Source organism: Accipiter gentilis, chromosome 30 (genome assembly GCF_929443795.1).
Source record: "Accipiter gentilis chromosome 30, bAccGen1.1, whole genome shotgun sequence".
Lineage (NCBI taxonomy): Eukaryota > Metazoa > Chordata > Aves > Accipitriformes > Accipitridae > Astur > Astur gentilis.
This window is the reverse complement of record NC_064909.1, coordinates 1,184,663-1,200,999: the sequence shown is the minus strand read 5'-3', so window position 1 is coordinate 1,200,999 and position 16,337 is coordinate 1,184,663. Positions and strand designations below refer to the sequence as shown.

Below are 16,337 nucleotides of genomic sequence, written 5' to 3'. Positions count from 1 at the left end.
ACAAAAGCAGCAATAAATACGATGTCTTTTCAAAGCACTTGGCAGCTTGATCTTGTAAAAGAAGGTATGACGAAATGGCTCATAATAAAATTAGATCAGACTGAAGCACCAAAATGAAAGTACAAAGGGGTAGGAGCACTCAACCACAGCGTATCAAAAGAAACCCTCTCTCTGGTATCTGGAGTATTGGGGAAGTGTAACAACTTTTACAGCTGAACATAAGCAACGTGGAGATGCCCCTGTAACAGACCATAAGCTAGAGTAATGATGTTGGCTGCTTTGCAAATGAAGTTTCTTACTAATCACACTTGTGACCCAGTAAACTGACGTATTCTATGTTATGAAGCTACCCCTCAAAAAGCAGTGCTGGGTCAATCCCTCAACCAGGGTTAGCCTCTACAGAGGCTATGTTCTGAAACAGACACGTATAATGTTCTGAGGTGTGAGAAGCCAAGTTAAGAGGATTCGGTTCTTCATGGATATCAAAATACCTCCCAATAACAGCTTTTGCTCAAATGCTGCCTTGCCTGCTGCAACCTCATCCTGTTGTAAGCTCCCTCATTACTGCAAACTAGAACTCAATAGAACTGAGCATTTCTGTGCAATGGGAGAATATTAAAACTTATTTGAAATTATAACAACCCAGTAGGCTATTTGCATATTAGTTGACAACTGGTAACTTGTTTGATAATTGTCAGCAGTAGACTAGCAGTAGGTATTCTAAGTGAAGAATGATGTTTTAAAAAATAATACAGATATTCATACTCTAATAAGCCATTTCTAATGAGTATGCTAAATGGTAACTGGTAATGGTTTTGGTAGGCATAGTCTATTTGCTTTTGTAATTGGTGTCTTGAATATACCAGTAAGAAATAATATAAAAATAATATAAAGATGATATAAAAATTAAGTTATGCCTGGTGGAGGTTTTTTGAGGATATCTGCATATGATCACACAAAACCAGGAGAGATTAGGTCAGCACACGCAACATACACATTCACATCCACTAACTTCCATGAATATTTTGACATCTGCACTCATTACCTACTGCCAGTGTCAACCACTTCCTTTGGTCAGGGTACTGCTACAATGTTATGGATCTTACACCTGACGGAGGGCAGCAAGCATCATTTTGTCTCCCCTCAGGATTAACGGACAGCAAATTGAAGCAAGCCATTCAAAACATCTATGCAAAGCAGTTCTAGGAATCAGGAATCAGTAAATATCATGTATAGTAGAAGCCAACAAAGGTGAAATCCAGTGGGGTTAAAGTCCAGAGGGTCATAGGACTCAAAAATTCCATCTGACTGCCATTGCGTGAGCTGTAACCAAGAAGTATTACAAGACAAAATCATGAGAAAATCTCACACAAAGAAATTCCACTATATTCCTGAAAAAAAGAAAAACTTGCTAAAGGAGAATTGATTTAAACAAACAAAAACCCCCAAACATTATTTCACATTCTCTGAAACTCTTTGTGAGTTTTTTCCCCCAGTATTTCTTAATGTCAAGGTTTAATTGGGATGAAGGCTTAGCCTCAGTGTATTTATTTTTTTCTCCAAATCATCATGACACATTGTAATTTTCTTTTTATTGATAACACTTCTTTTGAATTAATAAGGAGGAAAATCTATTGTATGCTGAAGCCTGGCATGTATTGGAGAATGGAAGAGTTTACAGTAAAAGAAACATGAAATTTGCCATGAGACAGAAAGACAAGACAATTCATTTAGATATGAAGAAAAATGAATGTAACCCTATTACACTGGAGAGTTCCTGCCACATCTAGGAGACAGAAACACTCAAACTGGACTGACAGCTCTTACAGACCTCTGGGTAGCCACAACCCTGCTGGGTCAGGTTGTTGTAGCCTCACTGCTTGCCAAAACAGTGGTGGTCAGTGCAGGACACAGGGGCAACTAAAGACCAATTGGCTGCCTGAATCCAGGAAGAGCCTTAAGAAGCAAAAGAATTAATTGAACCAAAAATCCAAATAGATGAGACTGCATATGAGAGTGTGTATGAGAGTATATGTCTGGTCTATGGAATTCTTTTTAGCCAAAATGCTTATGAAATAGAAGAAGTTAAAAATAGAAAACTTAGACTTTAAGGCAGTGTTGAGATTCTGGTTGATACATGGAGAGATGCTTATAAAAGAGTTGGGAGACTGCACAAACCACAACATGAAGAGAGCACAGGGCTGAGGTACTGCAGGGCAGCCAGTTACACTCAGGAACATGAAAACAAGTCTTACCATTGTGGAAATAGATTATTCTCAGTTATGTGTCAAATACCACAGAACCTCCACAACATCAGTAGAGGTTTAGTGTAGAGGCCATGAAGGGCTGGGTGGTGGATATACACCACATGAGACCCTTCACCCCTGCAGCTAGGCACACCCAACACCAGCACTGTGCAGGACCTGTGAGGCAAACCCAGCCCAGGGATGCTGACAACTTTGTATGCTGCATGATCAGCCACAGAAGCCCTCCAGAAAAGGAGGCCCAGAGCCACAGTCCCATGAGCCCTGGCCTTCACACAGCACAGCTGCTGCAGGATGCACCTTCAGAGCAGACGCCTCCTGAACCACAGCACCCTGCAGTCATTCCTGGCTTCTCTGTTTCCTAGAAGCACAAGGCAAACAACCTCCAGCTACTCATCCTCTGGGCAACAGGTCCATCACAGGCAGCCACCTGCTACTGCCCAAACACAAGAAAAAGGCTGCTAATGACTGACAGCTCAGAAGAGATGTTACCTTAACTGAAGGCTCTTCCCTGGTCTTGCCTCACTGAAGAGAGGGACAGAGAAAAGTCAACGCCAGAAACTCTGCTCTGGTGTGTCTCCAAAATAACTGATAAAAACCTGAAGTGGAGACTTTAGATCTTTATTGTTTCATATACAAGCTAAATTCTCATCTTTGCTTAGTGAAAGCAGTTCCAACTAATTTCAAAGAGATCCACTGGCTTTTAATCAGTGACATTTTGACTCAATCACTGCAGGTTTCTTACCATTCTTACTGCTCCAAGGAAAGTATGTGGTTTGCATTAAAGCTACCTACAAATGTTCTTAAAACAATTTTTTCACATAAACTTTTTATGACTCTTTCTCTACAGAGCTGGTCATGGCTTAGGATAGCAGAGATCTTCAGCCTCCTAAAAATGGATAAAGGGATAGTAGTTGTACATATTCTCCCTTTGCTGTGGGCCTGATCCAAAGCTCACCAGGAATCTCATTTCCTTCAGCTTTCATATGAAGCCATTGCTGAAAAAAATTCAGTTATTAATACATAGAGGCAAAGTAACAATGACATGCTTGGAGGCTGCCTGTGTGCCACAACAGAAGGAAGGCACAACACAGAGCTTCCCCCTGAACTGCTGAGCAATTTCAGCTTCTTGCTTGCAGGTGGTTTAGTCAGAAGTGATTCACATTTGTCCATGCCTGAATTCCGCAGAGTGACTTGGGCCCTTTTACCTTTAATGCAGTGCAAATACCAAACATACAAAAATCAGCTTCAGTTCTAATAGACCAGCATGATGAACAATCCTTTTTAAAGGTTTGAGTGGTTACTGCCTCCTTGCAGCCCTACAATACCTTTTTCCTGTCTTGTAATACTTTTTGTTACCATACAGTCAATGTTTCAAATCACACTGATTATTACATTCTAGAATTGGCTACTGTCCTCTGCAAACAACAACAACAAAAAAGCAAGAAAAACTACAGCTAGTGCATAGGGAATTTTATGTAACCTGTAAGCTAAATTCATTCACTCACAAAGTTGCACAGCCTTTGGAGGAGCAACTTAATGATGCCAGTTTATTTGAAGTGTCAATCACACCTCATTAGAATTACATGTCAAAACATGGATTGATGCCCAGAACTCAGTCTCTGTAAACTGATAAAAGACAGAGAGAAGATCCCAAGAGTTAACATTGAAGTTAACATCTATCTAGTTCTCTGATGAGCCTGTAAATCAACTCAAACACTACAACTAGCTAAATACTTTCACATACAGAGAAAATACGTTATCACATGGGCAGGAGGCTCACAAGTATTTTCTTATTAGCCCCCTTTTACTAGAAATAAAAACAAATTAAATGATTTCTCTGCTTAAAACAACCAAACTGATCTGCATTTTACGTCAGGGTGACAAGGTCGGTGTGAGATTACTCACCCAACTGTCCCTGAGGATAAACTGGAACATTATTCATTGTAAAAACAAATTACAGCATGTCCTACCCAATCAATTCTATTCAGGCAGAGACGTGAGAGAATGAGAAAAAGAACAAGAGAGACCACAGTTTTGTCTGGCTGCTATGTGTCAAGTATTATAGACCTCTCCTCTGTTAATATCTATTCTCTACTTCCAGCAGGGGAAACATTTTGGAAAAGGTAACAATTTTTTCCCATAAAACAGGGACTCTGTAATATGAGACCAATGCAACAGTCTTCAAAGCAGGCTGGTTAGTTCCTGAAATGAGCAACTTGCCCTTTGATGGGGACAACAATTTATCAGAATGTAGGAGACTGTGCCTCTGTCAGCAGCTGGCTCTGTTCAGCTAGCACGTGGTGTGACGTGGGCACCGCTCTGCTGAAAGGAGCCACTCTCAGCTGTAAAAGCTGCTGCACAAGTATCACTCAGTCCTAATCCTGGTGCTGCTTACAGTGAAGAGACATTCTAAACCCAGGACTCACGCACTCACCCATGAGCGTGAAGCTGGAAATAGGACACCAGGGAGCAGCCTGATCATGAAGCCTCTGGGGAGCACGAGGAGGTCCAGCCTGCACTACTGTCCCAGAATCACATTTTTCAAAATATGCATTTATGCTGGGCTCACTGCCACATCATCTGAAATTATATTACCTCAACAGGCAGTTTAAATACAAGTACTTTATTTAGTATCCCTCCCCCCTCATAGAATATTAGTCATCCCAACTTCTTTGCTTTAGTGATGATAACAAAAATTGAAAAACAGCTACACCTTGCATTTTACCTTGAAGGCAGAAAGGTTGGTGATCACTTCAAGTTCCTGCAGCAAGAAGAGAATAATTTTCAGTTATATTCTATGGTTTGGTGAGAGGTGGGGAAAGATCCTAACATCCCTACTGTGAATTTTCCCCATCACTAGCTCCTAGCTTGAAAGGTCCAAGAATCTCTCCAGCCTCTTCAATTAAAAAAAAAATAAAAAAATTACTGCAAAGAAGAAGAGTGACAAGAGAAAAAGAATCATGCATCCACACTCCTAACTACAGATGGATGTGAACTTAGGCAGACCTAACAGATACCTTTACGTGGTGCAAGGGGAGATGCAATTAAGCAAGCACAGGCCATGCCACAGGCTGCACAAGCCCACCCTGCATGCCCTGGAAATCCTCAGTCCCCGAATCCTGTGCTGTGCTATCAAAAGCACAGAGACTACATATGGAGATAATGCTGTTTGGCATCACCCAAGGGATATTGCCTGCATATAAATTCTTATTTTAAAATATTCATTTTGGAATGAAATTAACATTACAAAACTAAACATTCAAGAATTAGGAAGTGTTAAGCTAAAGCTACTTATGTGGGTTTTAACCCACATAACACCATTCTACGTACAGAGTAATACATTTTTTCCAACAAAATCCACTGTTTTATTCAGGATACAGAATAGGGGGAGAGCATTTAATGGGAAATCATTCATCCTTACCACTGTGAGACGTCAGGTCATGTTTAAGCATACTGAATCAAGTCTATACCAAACGCAGTATTTTCTTATTTGTATGGTCCGTTCAGCTCCTCACTGAACACAAAGTGCTACTATCTCATATGTGTACACAGATGATCCAAAAAATAAAGAGCATATTCTAGTCACATAAGACAGATTTATTCAACAAAGAAAACTGTGAAGCCACAAAACTTGTTCTGCATGGGCATTCAGTCCTCCTAGTGCAGAGATCATCCTTGCCAGCTCTGCAATATCTTGCCTCACTCAACACCAACTCCCACAGTTAGTGAGGCAACGATCCTGCAGAGAAGAGCCCCCTTTACTACATATCTCACAAGCAGATCCATTCTGCACAGTGAAGGAATAAGAGATCTGTGGAAAAATGATAGAATACAGCTTCCTAATTAAAAACTACTTGCATAATGGTGGCCAATAAAGGTTGTGTGAGCAAAACAGAACATGCCAAATCACAAAGCATTCATTAAGTTGTAACCTTATACATTGTTGGGTAGGAGTTAGTATCTCATAAACAATTAAAATATCTTCCTGAAAAACAATACTGGCTTTTAAACACAAATTATTACCCTAAAAGAAGCTATACTCTCCAAGCACTTCAGCTGAGTAACTCGTATTGAGAAAGAGCTGCATTAACTATGCTAGACCACACTGCAGCCTTCACAACTTTTTGAAATGTACTTTAAAAAACAACTCATAAAAATGTACACATATATGTGTGCATTAAGTTTAATAGAGTTTATGAACTATAAAAGATATGTGAATTAAGGTAATAAAAGAAGGTTGTTTATGAAAAACAAGTATTTATGATAACGTTGCAGCTTTGTGAAGGTTTGGTAACATACCAAAAAGCACTGTTAAAAGTTTTGTTCAGAATAAATAAAAGTGGGTTGGAATAAATTTTTTGCAACAACAAACATGATTGGAATTTTAATTCATAATAAACTTGTAAAAACAGTGCTAAGAGGTTTTGTGTTTTAAAGTTATTGGATCAGTTAGTTAATCTAATTAATAGAAGACATCTCATTAGAGGATGTTAAAATGAAGCAAAAAATTATTCAATAAAAAGTTGTCTTAAAAGGCTGCAAAAGACAACTAAAGTCTTCCAAGGGCAGAAGAAGGGATCTATTTTACTATGCCCATGCTCCAAGGACCTATAAAAATAAGCAAAAAAAACCCCCAAAACCCTAATAAACAAACAAAATATGCAGACAGTGAAAGAAAAACAAGCTAAAAGAGAAGGAAACAGCTAGACAACTCATTAGCATAATGTTTGCTGAGCTAAAGCAAGGAAAAACAACTTTGAGAAAAACCAATGGATAACTAGTATGTTAAATATGTATAGCTAGGAGGGAGAGGGAAGTACACATGCAAATAAACACCAGTTGTTTGATGCAGCTTATGAGCAAAACAAGAAGCTCCAGAAGATGCAGGCTAAAACCAATTCCAGGGGCTGTAAGCAAACTGCCAATCTTTGGCATTTAGTGGTATTTAGTTATCCTCAAAAACAATGGTTTAAAGAACCAATGATTCAATAATCCTAATTTATCATCTCTCACAGGACAGTTATAAAGATAAACCACAAAATTCTAAACAACTGGAAGCTTTCAGCACAGGCAACTGCAAAACATATAATAAAAAGGAACCCAAACCATCAAACTTAATTTAGAGATGACTATAATTCCACAAGTATTACCCACTATCTACAGAAAATAGAGGAAGTGGATACTTCAAAGTAGAACAAATACAATGAAGTCTCACATGTTTCAGGGTGAAGACATACATTTTTATTGAGCAAGTTGTGCACTCTGGCATTGGTTAAAGGCTTATTACCTCTGTATACATGAGCTAAAGCATCTGAAGCCGTAAAGAAAAATTGTATCAACTGGTAAACACTTTCCTACAGATGTTGCTCTTACACTCTCTCTGCAGACCTAGCATTACAGATATAAGCTGCATCTACATGGTAAGTAGTACTATGCAATAAAACCCCAAACCCAGCTAGCTCAAGTATAAGAAGAAATACAGTCCTTGATTCAACTGCTCAGGACACTACAGTGTGCCACATCAGCATATCCCTGTGCTTTGCCAATGGATTTCTCTACTACACAACAAGGGGATACCAATTTTGAGTTTCAAGCTCCATAGCAGATATACTGTGACACTAACATTTCTCTGTCTTCCTCTCCCAACCCCTTCCTCTTCTCTCTGCCTCCTTTGCCCTTCTCGTTTTAGCTACTATCACACCATTCCTCTTCCTCCCCCACTTGCATTCCCCTCTTTGGTTCTCCTCTTCAGCTTTATTCCTCCAACTCTCCCTGTTGCTGCAATGCTTGCTTCTCTGCTGCTGATCTACCTACCCACTGCTGACCCTTCCCCTTCCACCCTGCACTTTCCTATTCCTCTCTCAGCTCCTACTCTGACTTGCCATTCTCCAAAAACACTGTAATTAAACAAAATTGCAACCTGACTGCAGCCTCTCATGTTTTTTCTTGCCAATCCATTCCCCAGCCCTCCTCATCACACCCAGCAGCTCCTCCTGCTCCAGCCAAGCAGTGAGGAAGGGTGAAATCAATGAATTGCCTCTGCTCTCCAATCTGGAGCCTACTGTGTCTGGCAAGGGCACGAGAAGTCCCACCCAGCCTGTGTGCCAAAAGCACATCTAGCCCGACAGTCACACAGGATTGGAGGCAAAAAGACCACTGCTCCACTCTGATGCAGCCTCTGGAGACTAGCTACAAACTCTAGGAAGTCTCAGGAGCACACATAAGGAATTCAACCCCGTAAGCAGCAAGAGGCATATCACCAATACCGTAGAAAACATCTTCCTCTTCCTCATCCACACGCTGAAATGCAGAACAAGGTTTTGACAGATTTTTTAAAAGTATCAGCCTTAAAACAAACTCATATTGTATTGATACTCAGTCAAGCAAAGTTCTGCAAGCCTAAAAGCTACTAAACACAAGCTCTTACAATAAAAAAAGCACCAAGTGCTTTTATTTCAGAAACCACCATCTTTCCTGTCAGTAATGACTAGAGGCCACTAAAGCTGCAGTTATGTCTGGATTTACCTTTCAATTACAAAGCCAATCTTTACACCAATTTGATTCTCCACCCCAAAGTTGGGACCTAGCCCCGATCTAAAAACCAGGAACTCTTACAGCATTCTATTGGTAATCTTCCCTGAGTTTTCTATTCCATTTTTGTTTCCACTCAGTTTTCATTGCTTGAAAGGTATTTGGATGGACAAACAATCCTTTCGACAAACTTTTCTTTTCCTGCCAAGGTGCAATCCTTCCCTTGAATATCCACTGCCAATGCTACCTCACACTTTTAAAAACTTAGAGAGGTCTGCTGTCACTCATCAGCCACACAAACACAATGTTTTCCTCATTTTTACCCATGCTTTCATACTGTTTAAAGGAAATTGTTGAGCTCCAGGACAATTATCAGACAGGTTTTGCATGTTGAAGCCAGTTTTTTCTTTCAGAGACAATATGCTGATGAGCACTTGATCCTTTTCTTGCCTAATTCATTTCTGCTCATTCCAATTGTCAAAAAGTAAATTAGCTCCAGAAAGGTCAGATGAGTCTGGCTGGGCACCAACAACCACTATCATTATTATTGTCATTGAAATAGTCATGTATCCAGGTTCTCTCATAAACCTGTTGCCCAGAAAACCTTTGTTCTTATTCAAAGAAAATTTAAAGTGATGTATGGGAATCCTAATAGTTAACATTTGGAGCATGTTTGAGGAGAACTAGACATACTTTCAAAATTCACAGCAAGGACCCAGGTCTCAGGGAAAATGAAAATCTAGTCTATTACAGAAAACTGTCAAGGGGCAAGTTACCAGCAAAACATGAGTGGAAAAGGATAATACTGCAAAATAAATAAAACTGTGTACATGATTAACAAGTGCAATCACTGTATAGGTTAGCACATTTTCAAGTTAAAGCTGCATTTGTGAAATGGTGCAAAAGGAAGGATGTTCTATAACTAGACTACATATATGCAGATGCCTTTTAAGTCAGTCCACATTTTTTTCATGACTACTCTGTCAAATTAAAATACTATAAAAAATTCAAACACAGAGCTAATAACTTCAAGAGGCAAAGAGTGCAATTCATCTTTACATAAAGCATTTACTTTTATAGATATACAAATAGATTGAGTTGTATCTTCACCCAAATTCAGCTGAGGATCTTGGGAGAATGAAGCAACCTTTAAGCTCACTATCGCACCAAAAGCATATTTGTTATGTGAGAAAACACGTATAGGTTGAATGTGAGAGGAGCATCTCCCATCATCCAAAGGTGAAGTGCCAGGGATTCCTGAAAAAGGGAGGAAGAAGTGGGCTGTAGGTCGTATGGCTCTTCTAGCAAGTTGCTCTCCACCTATGCTGTTTTAAGATCAGGTATTCATGTTTCATCCCATCTTTGGGACTTGGGGCGGGTGGGCAGCAATACTTTACTAATTAGCAACATTTAAGTAAGCCAGAAAGATAATAAGCTGTTTTCAGCAAGGCATTTAATTATGTAGCACACAAGCACTATGTTTATTCAGGCCCTTAATTAGTTCAGTTTATGCTGTCCACTGTAATTAAAAATTGCAAGTTCTTAAGTGCCTTTTTTTTTTTTTTAACATGAAGAAAGGTTTGAGGTCCCTCTATTTAACAGAGTATACTGGTGCTGCAGACAAATAAAAGTGGCTAGATAACACATACTTCAATTATGCAAGACTTATAATGAGAACACAGATGAAAATTAAGGCCATTGGTGAGCTCAAATATGTCTGTTGGAAGCTAAGCTACCTGCTAGACTAGCATGGGCAAGGCAGAGGGATAGTCCAGTAGCTTCCTTGCAGCTGGGTATAACTTTATTTCTCACTTAAATATCCTATTCACAGTCAGATCAGCTGGGGGCAACTTCTCAAGCAGTCACAGAATGAGGCTTAGCTAGGTCTCTGCAGAGGTGTGCCTTGATATCCTTTACAGCACATCTCAAGGAATTATTTTAACAAAATAAAAACATTATACACTCATAACTGAAAAATTGCTGGAAAACATGCAGTCCTGCCAACTACTGTAACTCCCACAGATGCAGTCACAGCAAGCTGCTATCATATAGCATATCTGTCCAGCATTTATGCTATGTCCAGCAATGAAGGAAACTAAATTCTTCCTAGAGGGCCTCAGGTGACCAGATCTGTAGCTGACATATGAACAACATGCAGCTGCTCCCATCACCCATATATGCACTTCAATGTCTGGCCACATGCAAAGCCTACTTCTGTTCCTATCACACATTTGATTAGGAACACCCATGTTTTTGTTGCAGCAGAGGAGGAATCAGAGCATACAGCTTTTCACTGTCCCTAAAGGAAGTCACATATCTCACCCCAGCTGAAAGTTCATAAGCTACTGCTCTGTTGCATGCACCTCAATCTGAACTTAACCAGCAATTTATCTAAAAATATGTTTCATTTGTTTAAACAAATAAAATTGATGAAATGAAGAATGGCATTGCCACATAACCCACAATAGCTATTATTAACATGCATCTATCTGTTAATGATTTTTTTAAAATTATTTCTTCCAACAGTCCCTATATCTACCCTTGAGATGAGCAGCATATGTTCTAGAGTTCTCTGGTGTACTACCAGATGAAGACTAACAAACAGAGGCAGAGGTGAACTTGAAAGACCAGGGGTTTTTTAGGTTTTTATTTTTTTAAGCAAACTGAGATTGCCAATTAGCTTGAGACAGCTTCTAGTGCAAAGAAGTATAAATTTTGAATTCCTTATGGGTTAGCAAACACAAAGCAACATCTTTTTCACTGAGAAAAGGTCACACCCCTTTTCACCATTATGGAGAGCTTTCTGAAAACTTGGTTTTATTAGACCAAAGAAGGGAAGAAATGTAATAAATATCTAATCATCTTCACTGTATCCAATATTTGAAGTGAAATTTATTTTCTTGCATATTAAAAGATAAACAGATAGTTTAGCTATAAGCCCACATTACCATCTGCTAACTGTCTTGGTTTTAAGATCTCAGACTGTGAAACTGGATGATTAAACAAGAAGTGAGAGAGATTAAACCAGACAAGGCTTAACCTGGTCCCCCAAACCAAGTGTTCCAGCCATGCATATACTTCAAAACTGTCTGAAGGAAAACTCTCACAAACATCTACTTCCTCAGCTGTAGGGCTTTCCACAGAGCCCTCTAGAAAGCAACATGCATGGTTTCCTTTGGTCTGCCTCTCACAGGTGACAGCAGCATTTCACTGCCCCAACATCATTACCCATAGGCGGTCTCACAAACAAAAGCAAACATCTTCTTTCTGTTTCTGCTTTTTGCTTGTAGGACTATGGCACTTTGTCCCACAAATCCCTCCCCCTCTGAGTCTGAACAGTGCCCAAAGACAGGCAACCCTGGGGAAAGGAAAGAGGACCAGGACAATGGATTTAATCCTGCAGCACAGCAGACACCCCAGGAGAGCAGCTGCTTGACCATCAGCCCTCCATGACCATGTTTGATGGTGGGGTAGGGGAGAGGAGCAGGGACAGGTAAATCACTTTTAGGAAAAGTTGGCTGCAGAAGCTTTTCCAATGGCCCGCTGACAGTGGGGCCAGGAGACTGGTGGGACCACGTTGCTCATGGGACAACACTTGAGCAAGACTTACAGATACAGACAGATGAAGTGAGTTATATCACACCCCTGACCCCAAAACAGTGCTTACCACCAGCCTGCTCCTCACCACACTGCTGCCTGCCCAGTCCAGGAGCACCCTGCTGTGGGGAGGGCATTATGCCACTGGCCACTTCCACCAACAGTCAATGACCCAAAATCCCTGCTGAGACAGAAGTCTACTTATAATCCTCTCTCACCCAGGTCACAATATGGCATGCCACAGACCCAAAGCACTTGTGGCAACACTTTGACAAATGTGACAAAGGTTCTGTTTCCTTTTTCAGCCCTTCTCCTTGGTGGGCACAATAACCACAGATGAATCTCTCGGATCCCAAACAAAATCCATTTCAACACTTACATTTCTGCAGCTTGTGTACAAGGGAATAGGATCTGCAGTATTGTTGTTCATGATGCCACTACAACTGTGCAAGTCAATAATCACAGGTTTTGGGGAGGCGAAGATGCCACACAGGAGGGAGGTGTTAGGACTTGCTGAGTTCATGATTTAAACAGTAGAGAGGACTAAGCTAGACACTCATGCAGGGTGGGGACTGTGCAGACAATTTCCGTCAGTTCTGCTGCACCACAAGAAGGTTTGCCTGTATCTCATAGCTCTACGGAAATTGCTTTTAAAAAGCATAAAATCCTCATGGTCAGACTGGTAACCTCTGGTACTTGGCAGTTCTGAGGTAATGCCCCATTTCCACCCAAAGACCTCCACCCACAGCCCACACCTACCTAAAGACACATCAGTAACAGCAGTTCTGTCACCAGAGTGGGAATGGGCAATGCTGGAAAAAGGGTCTCAAATGTAGGTTATAGCAAGGGGAAATGGGAAAGAGCTGACCTGGATGTGTCCTTGCACCTAAACATACTCTAGACCAGCAACCCAGTCTCTGGCCTCTGCATTACCACACCCCCACATAAAGCTCAGTTCATGCAATTTCTGTGACTGGGCAAAACTATTGTGAGAAGTACAGCTGTGGTCCCAGACCTCCATGACACCCTTTAACTTATTTAATCAGACTCTGACTGCATCTCTAGTAGCTAGAGGCAGACACAATATTACTATCAGAGATCATCTGATATTACTGCGGGGTTATTCTGCCAGAGAGACTTTCAGGTCTTTCACGTCACAGGCTGAAAAGCTATGTTGTTTCCAGGGGTCCCCAGGCTGTACTTTGCCTGGTCTTCTGGTAGAACAAAGGAGCAGGTGTCACCATTGCAACACATAATGTAGTAAAGAGATGATAATACAGAAAATAAAGTGAATTATAGGAGACAAGTGATTCAAGCAAAGGTCAATGACAACGGAAGTTATTAGTTAAACAAAGGAAAGGATTTCAAACTAGGAGAAAGGTGGATCTAGAGAGCATGGGGATTTACAAAGCATTGAGGCATCATGGTCAACAGTAGTTAAAGGCATACAAGCCATCTGGCCCTCTACCTGGCACAAGAAACATTCAGGATTTAATGAGAGCCTAGTAGTTCAGGAGTCCTCCAGTGGCCTGTGTATGGTCATATTGGAAGACTTCATAGTGGTACAGACAAAGCATTAGGTCTTATGTCTCCATCCAGGACTGAAAAGAATCCAGTGCACACCTGGATTAGTTTCTGGTTTAGTTCCCTCCAAAGAAACAGACCCCCAAACTGCTCAAACTAACTCAGTCACACCAAGTAAGACATTCAAGGGGCGGCTTCAAAATTCACTACAGTGCCAGAGCAAGATACCAATACAGATACAGACCAGCAGTCAAGCCAATTCAGGTGTCAGACACCTCAAAACCAGAGACAGGTCCTAGGCTGAAACAAAAGCATTCAAATAGTTCAGAAGATTTTGAGTAGAGATCTGTTAATGCAAGTTTGGAGCCAGCCTTTGTGCAGCCCAGTGCATATATGAGCAACTGATGCAGCTACTGTTCACATAACTCATCTGAAACCAGTACCTCTGGAAGGTTTTTTAATTAAAAAGGAATTAGTGCTATTAAACAATAGAAAATCAGAACCCCAGAGGAGGCATAATTGCAAGATGAATTGTGCAGCTCCACAGTTTCCAAATCCACATGGTGTTACTGGCAGTTAGCCTTCAATTATAAGAAGGTAACAAGAAAAAGCACACAGTCAGTGACAGTGAGGTGGGGTGCCCACTGTCCTTTAAAGGAATACTGCTCCCCTTGGAGGTTTCTGCACTGATAGGACTTTGAGACACCTGCTGCCCTAGTATAACTCATGGCAATCTCACTGACTACAGTGTGGATAGCAAGATGGGCAAAGTTTACCTGGTGTAACTTCAATGTTACGATAAACTGAATAGGTTTTCTGGGATTTCGCTAAAGGCAAGGGTTGGCCCAAGACACATATGGGAGCAAAAGCTTTGACTCAGGCAGCCAGAAGTACGTGAAATTTGTCTTCAACAAGCCTTGGCTGTGGTCCAAAATCTGTGCTGCCAACTTCACAGAACAAATCCTTTTAACAGCAACCTCCCTCCTGCTATTTCACCATCTCCCCATGAAGGCCTGTCCAACAGTGGGAGTTGCGTAAGAAAAATAGAAGCAAAACACAGCTGGAGTGAAATAGCCCATACAGGTTTGAAATTGCTGTAGTTTGCTCTTTCAAAGATGTATAAGCAGGCGGAAAAAAAAAAGCTTTGGTTTGGTTTTAGGGGTAGGGAAGCAAGGCATGGTAGAAATTAAGCATGTATTTGTTTTGATAATCGCAACATTTCACTTCATATTTTCAAAGCACTTCAAAACACCACTTTGAAAAAACAAGAAGTCTTCCCAAAGACAAAACTTATGAATTTCACTACAGAGCCCTGAACAGAATGCTTTGTTTGACCATAATTAGATTCTCTTCCACCTTCTGTTTGCCCCAATGCTACTGCTTCTCATTATCCCAAAGGGCTTCCTCACTACATGCACAAAGCTATTTTGTATGGCAGTAGAGGGACACAAATAATTTTATGAACTCCTACCATGTAGTTACAGCCCAGCAGTGTTTGGGCTCCTCATTTGCTATGATACCAAACCCCTGCATTGTGCTGTGAGACACATTAGCCACCTATTTCTCATTCCAGTGACAATGGTTTAACCTGCATTGAAGCAGAGGCTACTCTAAACCTCAGCTCCTTCAGCTTCAGTGTGATACTGATTACCCAGACACCTATAATATCCTTATTTCACAGTTTCCTGTTGAGCTAAGGCAATCCTATAACAACCAATATACTTGAAGCAGATGAATGCTAATACAGCTGCAAACACACCAATCAGGAAACTGATCTGTATGAGGGGGTGGGGAAGTCTCAAAGGAATGAGGACAAAACCCTGCATTTCAGTTGGGTGAAATTCCCAATCTTGTTTGCTGCACAGCTGCAGGTGGAAAAAAGGCAGTAGTGAAGTGCCACTGAAGAAACATGTAATAAACCAACCTTTGGGCCACATCCCAAAAGTGCATCAACACAGTCTCAAGCATAAAATCTTGGTTTGACGTTGGGATTTCTTTTATTCAATTATCACTGACGTATTCCCAGCCTTCAGAGTCCATCCTTGCAGTCAGCTTGCTAATACTGAGTTTGGCAGGGATGCTGACACACCAGCTAGGTAACACAATGAAAAAAGTCTCACACTCAGCATTTCTAAAGAGATCTGACACACAAGTGGGACAGTATTGATTGTCTCTGCTGTACTTTATAGGCTGCCTTAGCAAGCAGCACTTTCAAAAAGGGCAGAAGACGAATGTTGTAATCACAAGACGAGCGGTGCTGTGAGACACCACCTTACAACTGCACACATTACTTAGCACAAAAGATCTGCAGGCCCATCCTCCATGGATTTGTTTTGTGAAGACTGGTCTTGAGTCTCTATATGCACACAAGTCTGAATAGATGTACAGCACTGAGAACACCAGTTTTAGTCTCAGTTT

General features: G+C 40.8%; 1 protein-coding gene across 1 annotated transcript in view; it reads right to left on the bottom strand.

The window, feature by feature from the left end:
* The window catches only part of GLP1R (glucagon like peptide 1 receptor), an 81,004-nt gene that overhangs the window by 31,253 nt on the left and 33,414 nt on the right, over nucleotides 1-16,337 (bottom strand). The gene's annotated exons all lie outside the window — the stretch shown is intronic.